At 36.2% G+C, this 18,379-nt stretch overlaps 1 pseudogene; it reads left to right on the plus strand.

The window, feature by feature from the left end:
* Window positions 1-232: 232 nt before the first annotated feature.
* Window positions 233-15,724, plus strand: LOC107302575 (annotated as a pseudogene).
* Window positions 15,725-18,379: the final 2,655 nt, after the last annotated feature.

Consider the following 18,379-nt stretch of genomic DNA (forward strand, 5'->3'; position numbering starts at 1 on the left):
TCATTGACTATGCTAAATCCTTTGATTGTGTGGATCACAACAAATTGTGGCAAATTCTTAAAGAGATGGGAGTACCAGACCATCTTATTTGTCTCTTGAGAAACCTATATGCGGGTCAAGAAGCAACAGTGAGAACTGGACACGGAACCACTGATTGGTTCAAAATTGGGAAAGGAGTCCGGCAAGGCTGTATACTGTCACCCTGCCATTTAACTTATATGCAGAGCACATCATGAGAAAGGCAGGGCTAGATGAATCAAAAGTTGGAATTAAGATTGCCGGGAGAAATATCAACAACCTAAGATATGCAGATGATACCACTCTAATGGCAGAAAGTGAAAGGGAACTAAAGAGCCTCTTGATGCGGGTGAAGAAGGAGAGTACAAAAGTTGGCTTGAAACTCAACATTAAGAAAACCAAAATCATGGCATCTGGCCCTCTCAATTCCTGGCAGATAGATGGGGAAGAAATGGAGGTAGTCGCAGATTTTATTTTCCTGGGCTCCAAGATCACCTCAGATGGGGACTGCAGCCAATAAATTAAAAGACGCTTGCTCCTGGGGAGGAAAGCTATGGCAAATCTAGACAGCATACTAAAAAGCAGAGACATCACCCTGCCAACAAAAGTATGTATAGTCAAGGCCATGGTTTTCCCAGTTGCAATGTATGGATGTGGAAGTTGGACCATAAGAAAGGCTGAGCAACAAAGAATTGAGGCCTTTGAACTATGGTGCTGGAGAAGACTCCTGCAAGTCCCTTGGACTGCAAGGCATTCAAACCGGTCAGTCCTAGAAGAGATCAACCCCGACTGGTCTTTAGAAGGCCAGATCCTGAAGTTGAAATTCAAATACTTTGGCCACCTAATGAGAAGGAAGGACTCACTGGAGAAGGGCCTAATGCTGGGAAAGATTGAGGGCAATAGAAGAAGGGGACAACAGAGAATGAGGTGGCTGGATGGAGTCACTGAAGCAGTAGGTGTGAACTTAAATGGACTCCAGAAGATGGTAGAGGACAGGAAGACCTGGAGGAACGTTGTCTATGGGGTCACGATGGGTCGGACACGACTTCGCAGTTAACAACAACAATTTGTCAAGTGTTTTGAATTTTGTTCAATGTATGTATTAGCTATGTACCTGAGCAACTGTAAGCAATCCCGCCACTTTATCATTAATAAAAATGATGAACCAAATTGGAGTCAGGATGGAACCTTGCCAGCTCCTCATTGAATATCTCCTCTCAGCTTGCTGGGGAACTGCTGATGAGCATTCGTTGAATGCAACCTTAGAGCCATGTCCATATCTACTTAATTGTCATGCCAACCATGTCACACTTAAATAGCTTATTATAAGAATGTCATGGGTCACTTTGTATCCCTTTGTCAAGGGATACTTTAGATTGTTAACTTGAGAGAAGGGTTTGCTTTGTTATTGATCTTATGAAATCCACTTCATGAGGTTTTTCATGTAAAGAAGGACTGGCAACTTTTTGTTGTTGAGTGCACACTTAACCATTTCTGGAAAACTAAAGACTACAGTGAATGAGACAAATGTTCCAAAGTAGGGAGAGATGTGTCATATGGTACTTTTGCATGGGACAAAGTTTTGAATTTTTTTTTTAGATATTTTCAAGCTGATAACATAAAATCATCCTGGTAGTTTTGTCATTGTGGTGGGATGCAGATCTAGAGACAGGAACACAAAGAGAGAGAGAGAGAGAGAGAGAGAGACAGACAGACAGACAGACAGACAGACAGACAGACAGAGAGACAGAGAGACAGAGAGAGGGAGAGGGAGAGGGAGAGAGAGAGAGAGAGAGAGAGAGAGACAGACAGAGACAGACAGACAGAGACAGAGACAGACAGACAGACAGACAGACAGACAGACAGACAGACAGACAGACAGACAGACAGACAGACAGACAGACAGACAGAGACAGAGACAGAGAGAAGTGTGGGGGGATGAAAGTCCTGGAGCTTCAAGGTGCTCACTCCATCTAGGTTGACACAGTACCTAACAGATGGTACTATTGCTTTTGTTTAAATGCATTCAGCAAAGAGAGGTTTACCATTTTCCTAGGTAAGAATTTCTACTTTGAACTGTTCTTTCTGTTATAAGTTTTTTGTAGTTCAGTTAAAATTTGTAGTTTTGTAAATTAGGACCGTTAAAGCGTTCAGACTCTTGAACCCTGTTTTTAATGAAAAATGGTAATGGTCCTTTGTAGATAAAAATGGTACATGTATAGAAATGTTAAGATGTACTATATTTGATAGGATGGTATTTGTCTCCCTTTTAAAATAATTTGCTTTGCATTTAGTAGGCTTTTTATCACAGAATAGTTTCTAAATTGTGAACCTCCTGAGCACAGATAAAATCCATAAAGTTAGTGTTACTGAATTCAACAACCCCTGTACCACAGTAAATGACATGATTTATTTTAGTTTTTACAAAGGCAAGTCACATTGGGAATATGAGTTACTAAAAGAACTATCAACAACATTGTGCCCTCTAGGTGTGTTAAACTTCAGTTACCAGAATTCCTAGCTATTGATAGGACTACATATGAATGATTTTTATCAGGGTTCCTCAGTCACACTGCTTTGGAAATTGTCTCAGCATTAGTTTTGGATACATAAAAAGTGCTGTGGCTGTTTAGATTTTAAACAATGCAGCTCTCAGATGGCCTAGATAGAGCATATAAATATAAACTCCCATTGTGGTCTAGCAGACATCATTAAACAACATATCAGTCACCATTATTTCAAAACAGTGAATCAAGGAAAGGTTTGGATTTGTTTTGACCACCTGTCCCTGTTGAACATCAGCAGCTGTTTTTTCTGCAGTGATGTAGGTTGTATATATATCCTTGTCTGAAATTTGCTACCTCCAGGAATCTACTATTTGCATCATACTGGTTCTTGTCTATTATTATTGTCAGGAAACCTGACAATATCCTGATATTTAAAAAAGGATTAAGAATATGGATTACAAATGCTCTAATACTTTGATATGAGAATTATCTTGAGATAGATAATGGTAGGTAATGTTGATTTATACTTATTTTAACACATTCATCTTCCTTCTATGACAAAATGCAAAATAATATACACAAGATGCCCAGGTAGATTCCTATCCAAACCAGTTTAACTTCAATAAAATTGCTACCTCATACTTTTCATCAATCTCTTGGGATTTTAATATTTTTTGGATATTGTAAATGATCTAGGCTACTTGATATTCTCTACATGTTTTTGACTTCAACTCCCATCAGTCACAGTCACAGAGTTAACAAGAGTCCAAATCATCTGGGTGGTCCTATGCTGTTCATGCTGTCATAGACCTTTATGATCACTATCGTTGGTCAATAGGAAGTTCCTGTCATCATCAAAATGAATTAGAAATTCGCATATGAGGAACAATTTATGCTTATTGATGCTATGCAAGTTTTATTCATCATTGCTGTATCTCAAATAGTATGAGAAATCGTATATCAAATAATTTTTATTTTAATTTCCTTTTGCTAAATCAGAAAGTATGAGGAAGAGGAATATAGCTTATTTATGTTATATATGTTAATGTAATAGAATTTATTCTTTTAAATTAATTCACCATGAAAGTTGGAAAATCCATTTTTATTATGAGTATAAATGGTAAATTATTGCAAAGCCATCTATATATCTACAGGCAGAAAAAGAGCAACGTTTTAGCCAGAGAAGATTACTGAATTGTGTACCTGAATCTGTTTGTGTAGGAATCTGTTCTAGTCTACACTTCTGTGGTGTCTCTAGTGTACACACAAAATGTTGTACGAACAAAGGTTGTCCTGTCTTCTTAGTGACCACTCCATTTATATTCCAGTATTTCTGCGAGCTTATTGGCACTATTAGACCAAAATGTTAGCTTGCTGTATTAATAAAACTGAAAAAAATGTAAGCCTCTAAATTCCATACAGAATGATTTGTAGGCACATTTGTCTTACAAAACAAATAAATAAGTACAATAATAGCTCTTTTTTCAGGAAAAATATCCAAGGTGAGTGAATACACATGGAGAGGGGAAAGTGATTTCAGACAGAGCTGACCTCCAATAACTACAGTTTTATAACACACAGGGTTTATTTTCGTAGTCCACTATATCTATTTATATGAGAGGTGAGGCCTACTGTTCCTTTCCAATTCTGAAAGGCATGCTGTATCTGGAAAAAGGCCATAATATTTCATTGCAGCTCTATTCACTAGTGTAATTCTTAGTCTGCTGTCAAATTGCACTCTCTGAAAGCAATAGATTTATCCTGAAGAACAACATGGTAACCCTTTTTCAAACAGTTACCCATATAATCAAGTGTCACTGTAAAGGGCACCAACAATCCAATCACCCATTCCTAATTTTTATAGTTTTAACTGTCCATTCACATTTCAAAGGGAACATGAGAAGAGGTAAATATATGGTGAATATGCTCTTGGTACACTGTATGGATAAATACCTAAAAAGGACAATTCAATCTGTAGCCATTTTTAAACAACTTGTTTCTTCAATAAAATATTTAGCTTTGCTTACTTCCTACTTTCTATCTTTCAATAATATCCATGAGGTAAAAATATCTCTACATATTAAATTTTGGCAGGGGAAGAAATGTGTGTGATGTATCAAAATCTGACTTTATTTAACCAGAAGAACAATTTTATTTTATTTTTTCTTAAACATAAGGCAATTCTAAAACTTTTAGGTTCTTGCTGAAGAGACAGAGAGTGAGAGAAAGAGACAATACTATATGAGAATGAATTTTTAAACATATGGTATATAAATGTTTACAGATATTGCTCTAATGGAGTTTGCCCATTATGGTCATAAATCATGACAATCATAAAGTGGGTCATCATGTGACCTATTTGTGATGGTCATTAAGTGAATCCACAGTTGGTAAGCGAACACCGTGCTTGTTAATTGAAGCATTGTTCACTATGGGGCATTTTCTTTCAGAACCAGAAGTAAATGCCAGTTTTTGGCAAAAACATAGTCAATTATGGCCATATAGCCACAGGTTCTTGAGAATGGTCATAAATGGGGTCAATTGCCAAGTGCTTGAAATGCAATCGTGGGATTCTGGGGAGAGCAGCTGCCAAAACGTCAGAACCAACTCATAAGTAGCTTTTCAAGTGTTCATTGTAACCTCAAAAATCACTAAGCAATTAGTGATAAATCGAAGACTACCTGTATATTCTAGAATATCAGTGTCTTATTCAGATAATCTTGCCTTTGATGGAGTATTTTAATAAATAAATACAGTCCAAGATAAATCTTGAAGATAAAACAAACCACTAAAACAAAGCACTACTGTAAGTATTTAGTGCTTAGATACTACAGTAAGAAAATATTGCCTTTGAAATATGGTCCAAACCAACTCATACTAAAGTTGCAATATTATGCATTTATATTAGCTATGTTTGAAAAGCTTAAGGATAAAAGCTGATAGGATAGGATAGGATAGGACAGGACAGGACAGGACAGGACAGGGCAGGGCAGGGCAGGGCAGGGCAGGGCAGGGCAGGGCAGGGCAGGACAGGATAGGAAAATTTGAGGAATGTAAATTAGGATGGGAAGTTTTGGGAGGGGAAATCATGCTAGAAGAATGCAACGGTAAAACATTTCCATGTCAACAAAATCGATATGTCTGTATAGGCATTGGGGTTTTGGAGTTCTTTAACTGTTTTACACAGAACTAAATCCCACTGTGACAAGCTTATGGCCAGATTAGTTATGGCTTAAAAGCCATAAAAGCTCAGCCTTGCCGGATATGATGGAATTGCCATCCTTTGACTGTATACTGTATACAGCAGAAAGATACAGTACCTTCATACAGAGTCAACAGAGAAAATTGTTTCTCAAATACAGGGCTGGGTGATTGGTTGCCCATTAGACTATTTGCATTTTAGTTTCCCTTGTCCCAGCCAGGATGGGCCACATTGAAAGTAGGCTTGCTTGATGATTCAGTACTGTATATTAGAACTTTTAGATACATATGCATTTTTCAGACATACTAAGTGTTTGGAGGATATATAGAAATGCCTTGAACATATCTTTGTGCCAAAATGTTCATTTTTGAGAATATTGTTATTACAATTCTCAAATAACAAAGTGTAGCAAAATATGTCTGTTATTAGGATTGACACAGTCTAAATATATTTATAAGTATTAGAAAAAATACACGAAAATTACTTACATTTCCTTCCGTTATGTATTTTTAACTGTTTTTGTTCAGGGATTTCTAAAATATATACTTTGCTTATTGCTCAAAGAATGTTTGAAGCAGAAAGCAGGTATAAATGCTTTAAAATAAATAAATGTTTAGGGAAGGGGGCTCCTACAGAAGTGTGAATAAAAATTTTCTGCTGAATTTGAAAACAATCAATTTGCTGTTGAAGTCTGAAATTCAGTGGAAATAAAATTGACTGTACACCCCATCCTTACCTCTTAGCCAAATAAGCAGCACATTATCCTTTCTGTTCCCTTCTAAAAAATTGAAAGGATGTTTATGCTCGATGTGTTTCTATTAGAAGAGAATAAAAGAATACTGAGAGCCCATTTTAACATGTGACACTAAGAGCAAACTGTCAAAGTAAGACCTAATTAACAATATGCAAATATTTGCTATATTATGCACTTTATCAGTCCTGATTTACAATCAGCATAGACAATGTTTCAGAGTACCTGCAGCATTACAAGGATTAACCAAAATCACATATGACTGAAATAAAAAACAACAATAGAAAAAGAAATAGAAACAACCAGCTAAAAATAGAGCTGCTTAGTTATGTTGTCAACCTTTTTTCTACTTCTTTTCATTTTAAGCCTTTAACAAAATGAATTTGGATGTATAGTTGGGAAATTTTGAATTTGCCAGGCAAGTCACCATCCATTCACATTTTCCAGCTTCCAGGGAGATAGTAAAGAATCTCTAGCTTGAGTACAGACCTGGAAGTTGATGAAAGTGTGGAACGCTCACTAGATCCTGTTCTGTACTTCTTTCCAGCCTTGATTCTTCCATGCCAGGATGGAAATGACACACACTCTGGTTTACTGTGTGAATACTTGAGTATCATTATGATGGAGCAGAAGGACTCAGGAGCTGAGCTAAAGTTTATGCTGAACAAATGAAAAGAGATTTTAAGCAAAAGGGATCTACTGAAATAGTTTTAAAATGCACAGTTAATGCAGGGTTAAATGTCCAACTATCTCTCATTTTAGCTTAATGGCTGCACACTTGCTGAAGTTATTCACAAAGTATACAGAAGCTTCCCAAATTCCTACAATTCTTTGTGTAACTGCTTCCCTGAATTCTTTGTGGGACAGCCAAGACTAGTGGTCATGCATACTAGTAGGCAGGGGCATCTGGGAGGAAAGAAGGGGTGTTTCTCCCTTTTTATGTGCACAATGCATGCAGTGCATGGAAAAAAGGAACAGGGTTTTGTTTGTTATGACCACCATCTTTATTTTATTTTTATTTTTTTGAACCATTAATCCTTCCTCAGAAATCCTTGGAAGTAGGATACGGTTTCAGCATCAGTTAGAAATGAACTTTCTGTTCTGGTACAATTATTTAAGGATTACATCTGCACAATGTTATGCTCATGTGCAGGAAAAAGTATATCCGTTTTAGAGACGGGCAAACATTATACATACATCTCTAATAAATTAGAAATGAAGTTCAATTGGAATATGCAAAACTAGACCTATTTTATTTTGTTTTTTTATTATTATTCTAGGCCTTTTATCTAATATAGCATTACTATTCGGCACAATAGCAATTCTCCTGGGAGATGGCAAGGATTGATAAAGTAAGTGCTCTCATGAGCACTTCATACCCTCTTTCTCAAGGATGACCTAAGAGGCTTCTAAAAACACGTGGCAACAATGTGAGAAAGGAGTGTGGAGTTCATGAACTCCCTTCCCAATTTAAAGGAACTGAATTCTAAACCTTTGCATACATGTGTGAGAGACTGAGTGCATGCACATATTAAATTGTGTATCACCATATTAAATTGTATATCACCATCTTTATCATAACTGCCACCTGTAGAAGTGTCCTCTTTGCTGAAGGTTTGGGAACACAAGCATGCTAATCCACTGCAGGTTGGTAGATGGGTTTTTTTTTTTTTTGTATTTCATAATCTTGGGCTGAAAGAATAGCCAAATGAAAGTCACCAAGCTGGCTTCCATGCCGAAAGCAGGATTAACACCTGGGTTTTCCCATTCCTAGTCCAGCACCTTAATACAGGTAGTTCTTGACTTACAACAATTCATTTAGTGACCATTCAAAGTTACAACGGCAATGAAAAATACGACTTGATTGTTTTTCATAGTTACAACCTTTGCAGCATCCCCATGATCATGTAATCAAAATTCATATGCTTGGCAACTGGTTCATTTTTGTAACCATTGCTGCGTCCCAGGATCATGTGATCACCTTTTGCAACCTTCTGACAAGCAAAGTCAATGGGGAAGTGAGATTCTCTTAACAACCAGGTTACTAACTTCTCAACTGCAGTGATTCACTTAACAACTGTGGTGAGAAAAGTCATAAAATGGGGCAAAATTAACAAATGTCTAACTTAACGACAGAAATGTTGGGCTCAGTTGTGGTCGTAAGTCAAGGACTGTACCAGGCTGGCTTTTGTGTGTTTGTGTGTGTGTGTATGTGTGGTGTATATATAGGACAGAACTATTCTTGTTTTTAATGTGTGAGGGAAAAACAGAAATTCAAATATGTCCAATATCAAAGTGATAGGGAAAGCACTTATTGACGTTTTGCCTCCTATGCTATTACTAGATGCTGCAGAAAGGTAATGAAAGAAAGACTTGTCTTTCTTTTATGGTTCCTAGTAGATTCTATAGTGTGTTTCAGAGTGCCATTTGTGGGTGCTCACTTCAGTGGTTTAAATATACTTTAGTGACACATGAAAACAATGCAACTAATTAGCCATCATCTCAATGCATTTGTGGCTCAAAACTTACACAATGAGATATTAAGTGAGATTCATTTGGTAAAATTAGGTACCTACATTGTGTTTTATATTTCAGTTCCTGTGATTTTCTGAAGATGCAGAGTTACCTGTTTTCATATCTTTATACTTGGTTTTAAGTCTATATCAATATTTTTTTTATTTTTTTTTCTCTCAGGACCCCTTTTCCACTTTTAAAATTTATGGAGGATCTAAAAAGGACTTTTGTTTGTATGGGTTATATTTATTGATAGTTTGCATATTACATATTAAAACTGATACATTTGTTCCCTCTATTGTTTTCATGATTGTGTGATGGTATTTTAATATTGTATTATTTTTTTAACATAGGTTGGCAAATAATTTTGATTTTGCAGACCTCTGAGAAGGGCTTGGGGGACCCTCAGAGATTCCTAGGACCAAATTTTAAGAAACACTGATCTATATAACTAGTGGGGAATGCTGGGGAAACATAATCAATACAGTTTTCACACTCAATAATGTATAAGAAAGAAGATTAAAGAACAACAAATATACTAACAATCAGGTCATATTAGGTCAGCTTCATTCACATTTTCTATTAAAATGTATTTATTCCATTTTATAGCCACTCACATGTTGAAATAGTAAAATGTATCGAATGAATGAATGAATGAATGAATGATGAATGAATGAATAAGATTGTTTCCATATCTTTTATTGTATCTGTACTGACATTTAATCCATCCCCTTCAATTCCATCCAGATCACAATCAGATAAACCTAAGCTTAGTAGAACTTGAAGGAAATATCTGTGCTGGATTGATACAAATGGACAAACTGTATATTTAGGACAGAAAAATTGTCATTTATAATTTTTATTTTATTTATTTTTATATTCAGGTTTCAGGTTTCAAGGAAGTCTGTAGGTTAATTAGTACTTATTCTCATATGCCTTTTCTGTACTATGCTTAATTAATTTATATAATATTACTTCAAAGTGCTGCCTTTTTTCTTGTATCTATGTACACATCTGAGGTGTTTGCAAGCTATTTAAAGAAGTGTCTGGAATGGTATGGGGGGGTCACAGGTCAGTTTGTGCAACCATATGATCCTTTGCACTTGGACAAAAATGTGCATTTTATAGAAATTTTATGTATGCCATTACTGGAAAAGTAGTGTAAAACAAAAATGAGCATAGTTTTAAACAGTGACTTTCTAACTTCTCCAAAAAAAGAGAAACTAAGATCAGGAAATTGTATTTGGAAAATTGTAAAGATGACTGGTTGATAGGCGCTTATAGGTGATAGAACTTAGTAGCAAAAGAAACACTCTGTGAGCTACAGAGATGTGTCTTTTTATGTGATAGCCTCCTGTAAGGATTCCACAGCAGTTGACAGGATTTATTAGAAGAAAGGTGACTGTCCATATCACATATTTGTAACTAGTCTAAAGAAAATATGCCTGGCCAGGTATAGCAAGTAAATGGCTGAGATGCAGAAGAATTATGACAGTAAGCAGAAAGAATAAATTAGACTAAGTAAGCATAGTAAGAACAGAAGTGGCATTATTGATTTGAAACAAGTTTCTATTGATTTGAAACAATTGTAGGGTAACTGATACATTAATAAGATAAGAGATTTCCATTTTCTTAGAGCTAGCTCTGAAATGCAGCCACTGTATGCCTCAGTTGAGCTCAAACAAAAGGAGAACTTTTCATAAAATATACGATTCTGAGCACCTTAAAGAGAAAGCTCTGCTTATAATGTCATTTAGGGCAAAGCACAGAAAGGGAGGGAAACAGTCACCGTCTCTATAGTATAGACAGATTATTTAAAGCAGCCATCTCAATCTGGTGACTTTCATATGTCACAGGACTGCAACTCTCTTTTCCTGTTTTACCAACCAGCAGAACATGCACACAAGTGATTAAGGTATCAGGCTAGAAAGCAGAGGACCATGAGTTCTAGCCTTAGCTATGAAAGCCAACTGGGTGACTTGGAGTCAGACCCTCTCTCTCAACCCAATTCACCTCATAGGATTGTTGTGGAAAATATAGGACAAAGAAGGTGTGTTGAATATGTTTTCTACCTTGAGTTTGTTTGTAAAAATAATAAAGGTGGGATAAAAATAAATAAATAAAATCTTAACAAATAAAGGAGAAACTGTGAAAGAGAGAAAGATAAGGTAAGATAAGATAACCTTTATTGTCAATTTTATACTGTGGACACAATGGCACACATCAAAAATGAAATTTAGTTGCCCGCTCTCAAAGTGAAACACATACATGACACACACCTAAACATACTATGAACAACATATGTATAGACCCACATCCCTACATATACGTAGCAAATAAATATTAAATATTGTCCATCTTGAATATATAACGGAAGGAGGAAACTTGAATCTTCGCAAGGTTAATGCTGTATGGAATGAAACTCTGGCTGAATCTGGATGTTCTGCTTCGGATACCACGAAACCTCCTCCCAGAAGGTAACAAGGAAAACAGGTCGTGAAGAGGATGTGTAGTGTCCCAGATAATCTTACGGATCCTGCTCAAGCATTGCTTCTGTGCTATTCCTGGATGGGAGGGAGGGAACTGCCAATGATCTTTTCAGCCATTCTCACCACTCTCTGCACCGTCTTCCTGTCTGAAGCAGTGATGCCTCCAAACCAGACTTTGATGCTGTATGACAGGATGCTTTCGATTGTCCCCCTGTAGTTGACATATGGAACATCTAAGAACTTGGGTAGGGTTCCCTAGAAAGCTTATTGCCCAAATTCCTCCCAATTGTATTAAGACATTTGATTATCTGCTAACTGAAGTGGTCTTTGAAGTTTTCCAACCAGTAGCCCACTGGAACAATAGATAGTAAAAAAAAAAAAACCCCTAAGATGATAAAAATCAAGTTATTGCACTGCAAAAGTAGACTTTGAGTTTCAATTATCCTTTTGCTTATGCAAGCATTTGTCTATCTCCAAATCAAAGTGAGACTTCCTCACTTCCCCAAGCTGCTCTTAATTTTGACTCATGCTGATATTGCACAATTGTCAAACATTTTGCACATGTTAACTATACAATTGCTTCTTTATCCAGTGTGACTGCCTTTTTATTCAAAAATGAAATAAGGCAAACTAGCATGTCAGAGGGAAGCTACTGGGCCATGATAAGCACCTTCAGAAATAGAAATTTTATAGTTTTCCAGCTCCCAGTGTTTCAATATGCATTTTTACTGGAGTGACTGGTAAACCTGATGATTAGCAGTAGCCTTACATTTACTTTTCATTTATATGTTTAGGAGATACCTTTGCATTTTTTAAATACTGAAATATGGTTGTCCTCCCTCCCTCCAGACTATAACATCTTTCCAACAGAGAGGAGATGGGATGGATTGATCTTTTCTTCCATTTGTGCAACCACAATAAAAAAGGAGGTGTTCCTGTTGCTATTCCTTGCCAAACCATTGGGATATGAAGAGTAAAGTCTGGGATCTGTTCCAAGTTTTTCTTTTTTTCTTCTTTAGCAGCTATAAACCCATGAAATGAAACCTAGGTGAAACAAATCTGGTTGCACATTATACCAGAGTAAGTGAAGCACTTGGCTTTGCCTTGAAGCCCAACATATAAAGAATTTTTTTCTTCATATTAATTCTGTTTTGATTACGGGTTTCATGACCATGAATTAAGAACTGGGAATTCTTGATGTATTTCATAGTGAAACTTAGTAAACTTACACTGATGGTTTCCAGTTTATTGACTGTTTTCATATATGTAGATCTTTTTCTTCAAAATAGACAATTTTCAAAGTTGCATTTCCATTTGCTTTCTATATATTTCTTATACATTTATATTCTATACTCCACCCCAAAGGCCAATTGCACCTCACTGTGGTGGTGGTGGTGGGTAAATGGTATAAGCCTATTGCACTAGCCAACAAGGCTTTGGCCTTGAGAAATACCTGATGCCGTACTCTAGTTTTCCCTGCCAAAAAACATTATTAATTGACTCAAAGATGTGGAAAATATGGTACTGAGCAGTGAGTCCCCCTGGCTGGGAGATACCAATAAATGTACAGGGGAAGACCAAAGAGACCATCACAGTAGCAGGAGCATCCATGACACTGATGGGATAAATCCTAATGCCCCCCCCCCCAGCAGTTGACACAGCTCCTAGTGAAAACAGATTTCTTCACTGTTCAAAAATCTCCAAATTAGCAACATGGAATGTCAATGGCTTAAATCTAGGAGGGCTGAGCATTGGGGCAAACGAAATGAATAGACTCAGCATTGGTATACTAGCCATCAGTGAAGTTCATTGGATTGGCTGTGGCTTTTTCAACTCTGGTGGATCGGATTATTATTATTGCTGTGGCAATGATACCAACAGAAGAAGAGGAGTGGGTTTCATACTGCATAAAAAAGTGGGCAGAACTATAGAAAGTTTTCAAACAGTCAGTGATAGGATAATGGCAGGATGTTTCAATGAAAAACCACACAACATGACAATTCTGCAAGTTTATGCTCCCATTTTTGTTTCCATTGTGGACTCAGCAATAGAGAAAATCAAAGAATTCTGTGCTGAAATTCAGGAAACTCTGAAATAAACACCAAAGAAAGACATTATCTATATTATTGGAGATTTCAATGCAAAAGTTAGAGACATGGAAGAAACACAGATCACAGGGAAGTATGGCCTTGGTGAATGAAATAAGGTGAACGAAATGAGGCAGGAAAACATCTGTTTCAGTTTTGCCACAAACAACAGCTAAGCATAAATGAACACATGGTTTGAACAATCCAAGTGGTGAATATACACTTGGACTTCACCAAATGGAAAACATTGAAACCAAATTGACTACATATTATGCCAAAACAAATGGAAAAGTTCCATTCTTGTTATGGAAACATTCCCTGGTGCAGATTGTGAGTCAGACCATGAACTGTTAGCTGTCAAAGTAAAATTCAGATGCTGCAGTGTCCAAGAAGATTCCCCCAGTAAATGCAGTTGAAGTTAAGAAAAGATTTGATCTGCTCAATATTATATAAAGACAACCAGATGAGCAATGGCCAAAAGAATGCAAGAGGTCAATATATATCTCAATAACAAAGAAAGGTGATAAAAAAGACTATTCCAACCACCGAACCATAGCTTGATACCACACATGAGTAAAATTCTCTTGAAGATAACCCAACAACATTTGAATCCAACCACCAATGGAGAACTGCCCGATGTACAAGCAGAATTTCAGAAAGGAAGAGGAATGTGTGATAATATTGCCAATCTACATTGGATGATAGAAAAAGCAAGGGAATACTAAAAAGACTTCTACATGTGCTTCATTGACTATACAAAAGCCTTCAACCATATTGACCATGACAAGCTCTGGAACTGTCTCAAAGAACTGGGAATATCACCACACCTCATCCAGCAAATTCAATCATAGTACTCTGATCAGGCAGCCACTATAACAATGGAATATGGAGATCCAAAATGGTTCAAAATTGACAAAGGCACTTTGAAAGGTTGCATCCTGTCACTTATACTATTTGACATGTACACAGAAATAGTTATGAGAAATGCACAATTGGAGGAATCTACATTGAGGTTAAAATTGGTGGTAGGAATATCAGAGACCTCCAATATGTAGATGATACAACATTGCTTGCAGAAAGCAAAGATGATCTTGAATGGCTAATCCTGAGAGTCAAATATGAAAGTGAAAAATTTGGACTGCACCTTAACATCAAGAAAATAAAAATAATGACAACTGCAGAGAATACACAGGTCAGAGCTCAGATCAACAATGACACTATCAAAACAGTAAAGGAATTCATCTTCCTGGGTTCTAAAATCAACCAAAGTGGTGACTGCAGCCCTGAGATCAGAAAGCATAGAGAATTTAGAAGAACTGCAATGTCTGGCCTGAATAACATCTGGAAGAGTGAAGACATCAGCCTTACAACCAAATGCAGATTAGTTAATGCAATAATTTTTACAATTGCAACTTATAGTTACAAAACCTGAACTCTAAAAAGCTGAGATAAAATAAGAGAAGATAAGAGAAGGGTGGACATCTTTGAATTGTGGTGCTGGCGGCAACTATTATGCATCCCATGACTGCAAAAATGAAGAAGTTCTAGACCGAACCTCACCAAAAAATATTATTTAAAGCTAAGGTCGCCAAACAAAAGTCAATCATGCTGGGAGTGATCAGCAGAAAAAGGAGAAGGGGCTACACTAGTACCCACTGGCTGGACACTATAAAGGATGACACCGGGATAACCATGGCAGATCTGAAGGAGGCAGTGTGAGACAAAGGGCATGAAAAACACTTATCCATAAAGTGGCTGAGGGTCAGACAACTGTGGCTGACAACAACTATTCTATATTCTTCTTCTATATTCTTTTCTTCTTCAATTAGTTCAGAATAAAAATATATTGTTCTCCAACTCACTTCATCACAAAAATTCAGTGAGGTAGGTTAATTTAAGTTTGGCAACTCAATCAATCTCTGTCTATGTTACGGTTGAAGGCATTGACATTTTTTTGTCCCACTTCTCTAATAATCTATAATTTTTTTTAAAAAAATTGTTCCACATTATTTGCATTACAGGAGCATGATGACTCAGTGATTAAAGACATTGAGCTTGTCAGCTGGAAAGCTGCAGTCTGGGTTCAAAAACCGAGCACTGTTCAACAGGGTGAGCTCCTATTACTTGTTCCATCTCCTGCAAATCTAGTAGTTTGAAAGTATACAAATACAAGTAGATAAATAGGTACCACTTTGGTGGGAAGTTAACAGCATTCTGTACACCTCGACATATAGTCACATGGACCATGGAAATGTCTTCAGACAATGCTGGCTCCCTTGGCTAAGAAAAGGGAGATGAGCACTATACCCTAGAATCAGACACAACTGGACAAGGGAAACCCTTACCTTTACCTTTATATGCATTAAATTATTATATAATTTAAAATATTTTATAGGAAAATGTGTATTTATAGTTTAATTTTTCCTTGAAATAGTTATTTTAAAGTGGACGTTTAATACTTTTTTTTTTTGCCAAAATGTGCATTACATCTAAGAATTGGATATGATTGAATGGAACTAAAGATAAATAAATAAAAGCGATGCAAGTAGAAAAAATGAGGTTTCTATAGTGCTGTGGTACCTGCCATTTTGGATCATTTCACCTCCTATTGCAGATTTCTCTGGATTTATTATAAAGTATTTATTATTAACTGAATTTTTATTTTTTGAATTAATTTCAGCTTTCTTGAAATAGTTAGATTCAATATCTAATATAATATTCAATAGCTATTTATTGTAAAATTAAGCCGACCTGAGTATTCCTTCTTCCCAATAAATATGAAATACACATGATTTTCATATACTATAAATGCAGAAGTTAGTAGAACTGGTCTATATACAGAAATATAAGACACTTCGATATTGCTAAAAGTATTTCATTCTCCCATAAAACTAATTTCTTTCTTTCTTTTCAGTGACAATACACTTTTTCAGAGGAACATGAAAAGTCTGAATTCAGATTTTTCCAGCCTCCTAAACTAGTGATTGGCACTGTCAAATCTGCCTCTGTCAAACTAACTGTATTAACCATCTGTTAGAATTTATGTATAAAGATTTAATCCACACCATAGATGTTGCCAGGTGCTGGCAAGGCCTAATCCAGGACATCTTCTCCAAGTCACTTGGCCTCTCCAGATGGAAGCCTGAATTTATGTACAGAATGGTCAGTTCTTGGTCTCTAGTTTTAGTCATAGATAGTTCGACTTTGTGTCAAACATAAAGTTTGCATTATTATAAATATTTTTAAAAATCTAAAAGTTGAAATGAACTTTGTGTTTATATTTGACAAACTAAAATAGACTCCTTTTGAGGAAAAAAGAGAATGCCAGGAAAAATGTGTAACATATTTTCTCTTGGTAAAAAATGCAAAAAGATTAAAAGTACTTTTGAGACATATGTATACCCTTCTGTTGACTGACAGCTGTAATGGCAATACAACCTCATGAGGTAACTTCTTTTATTCCTCCTAAGGAACAGAAAGATAAGGAACATGCAGACCACAGTATATGCAAATTGCGTAGCATAATATACATATACAAGGACATGCACACAGAATTCTTGTCCAGGAAATCATCACTTTTGTTTTAGGTTCTGCTGCTACTATAGGAGGTATGATGTTAGAAATGAATCTCTAATATACCACCTTTTCAATCTGATATGGTTTAAAACCCTAAAAATTAGATTGGATTTGGGAATGGATGGGGCTTTCCTTCCCTTTATAGAGATTTTCTTGTCTCTTTGTTTTTAACATCTGAAATTTGTATTGTGCTTTCAAGAAGTGCCAATACTCTGAAAAGTAGAAATTTCTATTATGGCCCTTCCTGGGGCCCCCATGCATCTGTGTGATGTTGCCTGATAATTTGGCTATTCCAAGCAGCACAGAAATGGAGACTGTACTCTTCATAGATCCTGATACGATCATTTTTCTTTTAATAGTAAGAGTGAGACCACATTTTTGGGGTCACCTCAGAAAACTTAGGTAGTAAATACCAATCACATTTGCCCACACTATGGATCAGTATAGAGAAGGAATGGAAAGCTAACTGGATTCATTCTCACTAGTGCCCCATTTCAATCAATCAGGGATATATGAATTTATAAATATAATTTATAATTTAAATTATAAATATAATTTACTCCCTCTAAGAATTTCAGGGAGAATGTGTTTTCATTTTTAAGCATGAAGAGAAGGGGAAGAAAAGGCGCTCAGCATTCAAGGATTCAAATATTTTAACGTTTGAATTGAGAAAGCCAAAGTGAATAATATAAGATTTATTCCTGAGAGGAGAGGAAGAAGGCAAAAGTGCTTGGAGTGCATTTTAGTTAAATGAACTGTTGGAGAGCTTCAAGTGCAGAGAATAGGAACCATCTCATATCTTTTAGCACTCTCTGGGCTATATTTATTGTAACTAGTGATTTGAGAAGACTAAACAAAAAATACACCCATGGACTGAGCCCTGGAAGGGGTAATTCATCTAGAGTTCCAATAAGCAGATTAGCATGAAGCTGTTGCACAGAAAACTTTAGCTGTGAGGAGAAGTGATAGCTAAAATCAAAACACAAAGCAGGACTTTCTTATAAGAAAGAAAAAAGAGCAGTGGTGGAGTTAAACCTGTGTTTGATGAATGAAGGGAGGGTTGTTTTTGCAATCTACCTACTATTACTAAGAACAGTATTGGGCAAAGATATGTGTTTTTTCACTTATATATATATATATTCCTTTGGGGCTTAGTAGCATGTTTGGAGGGCCGCAATGAAAATCTCAAGCATAGCTTTTGCTTGTAGAAACATAGAAGAATGACTTAAAAATTG

The sequence above is a fragment of the Protobothrops mucrosquamatus genome, unplaced genomic scaffold (assembly GCF_001527695.2).
Source record: "Protobothrops mucrosquamatus isolate PMUCROS unplaced genomic scaffold, P.Mucros_1.0 scaffold_276, whole genome shotgun sequence".
Taxonomy (NCBI): domain Eukaryota; kingdom Metazoa; phylum Chordata; class Lepidosauria; order Squamata; family Viperidae; genus Protobothrops; species Protobothrops mucrosquamatus.